This window comes from Oncorhynchus gorbuscha, linkage group LG25, assembly GCF_021184085.1.
Source record: "Oncorhynchus gorbuscha isolate QuinsamMale2020 ecotype Even-year linkage group LG25, OgorEven_v1.0, whole genome shotgun sequence".
Classification (NCBI taxonomy): domain Eukaryota; kingdom Metazoa; phylum Chordata; class Actinopteri; order Salmoniformes; family Salmonidae; genus Oncorhynchus; species Oncorhynchus gorbuscha.
Window position 1 is genome coordinate 23,778,445 of NC_060197.1, and position 3,673 is coordinate 23,782,117.

Genomic DNA, 3,673 nt, shown 5'->3' on the forward strand with positions numbered 1-3,673 from the left:
TGTAATGGAATATCTACATAGGCGTAGAGGCCCATTATCAGCAACCATCACTCCTGTGTTCCAATGGCAGGTTGTGTTAGCTAATCCAAGTTTATCATTTTAAAAGGCTAATTGATCATCAGAAAACCCCTTTGCAATTATGTTAGCACAGCTGAAAACTGTTCTTCTGATTAAAGAAGCAATAAAACTGGCCTGGAGCATCAGCATTTATGGGTTCGATTACAGGCTCAAAATGGCCAGAAACAAAGTCCTTTCTTCCGAAACTCATCAGTCTATTCTTGTTCTGAGAAATGAAGGCCTTTTCATGCGAGAAATTGCCAAGAAACTGAAGATCTCGTACAATGCTGTGTACTACTCCCTTCAAAGGACAGCGCAAACTGGCTCTAAACAGAATCGAAAGAGTGGGAGGCCCTGGTGCACAACTGAGCAAGAGGACAAATACATTAGAGTATCTCGTTTGAGAAACCGATGCCCCACATGTCCTCTACTGGCAGTTTCATTAAATAGTACCTGCAGTCTCAACGTCAACAATGAAGAGGCCGACTCCGGGATGCTGGCCTTCTGTGCAGAGTTGCAAAGAAAAAGCCATATCTCAGACTGGCCAATAAAAAGAAAAGATGAAGATGGGCAAAATAACACAGACACTGGAGAAAAAAAAGTTTGCCATTCAACATTTGTTGGTATCCCCCTCATAAATTCCCAGAACACGTTTCTGAATGCTCAGCATAGTGTTTTTCACTGATGCTACATGCTCAATGTTAAAAACAAAATGGACTCCCATTGCCAATCTCAATCCGATGGAGATGTCCTCTGGCATGTAGCTCCTCTCCATCCAGGAACAGTTGGACTTGGCTCTAATCATTCTAGGTAATGGGGAAATTTACACACTGTAATTAAAAAAGAAATAAAAAATACACATTTTAAAATATGGTTTCTCAAGTCATATTTCAAACAGTATGTTAACAACTGAGCACCCCTTACGCAGTATTATTACTAACTTTTCATTTATCTATTTGTCCGCTGAGAAACACATACATGTCTGTGACGTACAGCCCACTTGGATCTTCTTTGAGGAGGTAGGGGAGGAGCAAAATGGCTGCAGTGGCCTCGAGACCTTCAATTTAAGGGTGTATAATAAAAAGGCTGGATTCGAATGAATGGAATTAGAATGGCTGCATACTGTAAAGGGTACATGAGAAATGTCATGACGGATTATTGGAAGTGAGGTCAGAGGAGCAGACATAGTAGTTAATTACATAACAATAGATGGTCTTTTTATGCTGCTGCGAATGTGATGGAATAACCAATGTGAGAAGTAAACATCTAAGCCAGCACATTATGGTCTGGGTAGGCACAATGGTGTAAAAAGGTTATTAGTGTGTGAATCAATGTGAGTAGGAAAATTCAAGAATTCTTACATATCCCTTCCCTGTCTGGCCTCTCAACAAGGAGTACTTTTGAATGAGAGCTGTGCACACATGTATTGCCGGGTAGTGTGGGGTACCTACAGCAAAATAGAAACATACAAGACAACGTTTAAATTAGCAATTTGGTATGTAATGCAAATTACATTGAATAATGGCGTTGGTTATCATCCAGTAAAGTTAAGTACGTGCTATGCTTATCAGCTGCAGTGACTATGACAAGAGTATGGAGAGAGAGAGAGAGTATGGAGGACAGAGACAGGCGGAACAGAACACACAATAATCACACTGCAAATACATTAGACACAATCACAACATAAACAACATGAGTATTCGATATCAAATGCATCTCACTAATCTGATTGATTTATTCTTCTTTTTTGTCAAGTTTAACATGACCATAGCATGGGTCATCTCTCTGTGTGTGTGTGTGTGTGTGTGTGTGTGTGTGTGTGTGTGTGTGTGTGTGTGTGTGTGTGTGTGTGTGCGTGCGTGCGTGCGTGCGTGCGTGCGTGCGTGCGTGCGTGTGTGTGTGCCTTACCGGTTTGTGGAGGTTGATACATTTCTCTATCACAGCTCCCAGATCCCAAACTATCTACAACTTAACTGGAGGATGGAAAGAGATGGTAAGATAATCTTTTATGGGTTGAAATCGTTTTGTCAAGTTTACAACCAAGTATGCTGGGTTGCAAGTCTAACATAACCTAGATTGGGTCATCTGTGTGTGTGTCTGTCTTACAGCCGTTTGTGGAGGTTGAGTTTCTCCATCAGAGCAGTCCATCCCGACACACCACCCTGAAAGAGATAAATGAAACACAATCAACATGAGTAGTTGATATCAAATGTAACATATACATGTTTCTTTCTTTCAGTTTAGTACATCAGCTTCAAACTGCTGAACATAAAATATTTTGGGTTATAGAAAATATATTTAAGAGAGGTTTAGATGGTACAATCATTCTTTACACAATGAATGCTTGTTTTGACACAAACTGAAATTAGGCAAACTATTAGAATTTTTTTAAATCAGGGAATGGCGGAACAATTTCTGCACATTTCACCTTTAATATAACCTAGATTGGGTTATCTCTCTCTCTCTCTCTCTCTCTCTCTCTCTCTCTGTGTGTGTGTGTGTGTGTGTGTGTGTGTGTGTGTGTGTGTGTGTGTGTGTGTGTGTGTGTGTGTGTGTGTGTGTGTGTGTGTGTGTGTGTGTGTGTGTGTGTGTGTGTGTGTGTGTGTGTGTGTGTGTGTGTGTGTGTGTGTGTGTGTGTGTGTGTGTTTGAAAGTCTTAAGGGAGGAGGATGGAAGGAATGGTGAGAGTGTATTATGGGTTTAAATGAGGATTAACATTTTGTAATATTGCTAGCTAAAGTTAGCTAACGTTACAGTAACTTTAACTAGCAAGCTAACGTTAGCTAAAATGTACCAACAATTAGCAGCTAACATTACAGGCTAGCTGTTGAAAAACGAAGACTACATTACATGATGTACTGTTTTTTTTTGTTTTTTGATATCACTTATCTTTGCTATCGAATAGCTAACATTTACTCACCTTTCTCATCGATCCTTTGCAGTTGTCTCTCACCTGCAGGGGGTCTACAACCATCCACCCGCTTCCCGCTTCCAGTGCATCTTCTGACCAACCGTCTCAATTCGAATTATACGCACGAGCGCCCTTTACTCACGAGCACACAGCTGGTTCCAAAACGCACCGCTCTTTTGAAAAGGGTTCTTCAAAGCACCCCTTAAGTCTACAAAGGTTCAAAAACGAACTGATGGAAAAGTATGGGTTCTTAAATAAACCTTAAGTGTCATTGTTTTATCTTAAATGATCATGAAGGATCCTCCAAAGCAGAGACCGGGCAGAGCGTGTGACTAAACCCAGCTGAACTTACCTAGAGGCAATAGGATCAACACTACCACCACCTAATACTGAATCAGAATACCAGTGATAATAATACTAGTGTAATAATACCCAAATACTGTCATGTCGGATTGCTGGGGTAATGTTTTCGGGTGATATCCCTTGTTATAGATTTTTAAATCTCAATGGGACCACCATAAAATAAAGGATTAATTATAATACCCCAAACTGTAGTGTTTGATTGCTGGGCATGGGGAAATCTTGTTTGGACAAATGTTCCTTTTTTAATCTCAATGGGATGAGATCGCCTATATTAAAATAAAATATAAATAAAATATATAAATAAATCAAAGGATAACCTAAAAATGTATCATCACTGCAATGT

General features: G+C 39.9%; 1 long non-coding RNA gene across 1 annotated transcript; it reads right to left on the minus strand.

The window, feature by feature from the left end:
- Nucleotides 1-330: 330 nt before the first annotated feature.
- On the minus strand, nucleotides 331-2,522 carry LOC124013608. Its single transcript, XR_006834897.1, has 5 exons — nucleotides 2,164-2,522; nucleotides 1,966-2,030; nucleotides 1,419-1,504; nucleotides 1,036-1,114; nucleotides 331-887 (listed from the first exon to the last, which is right to left on the minus strand). It is a non-coding gene; the product is annotated as an uncharacterized LOC124013608 (long non-coding RNA).
- Nucleotides 2,523-3,673: the final 1,151 nt, after the last annotated feature.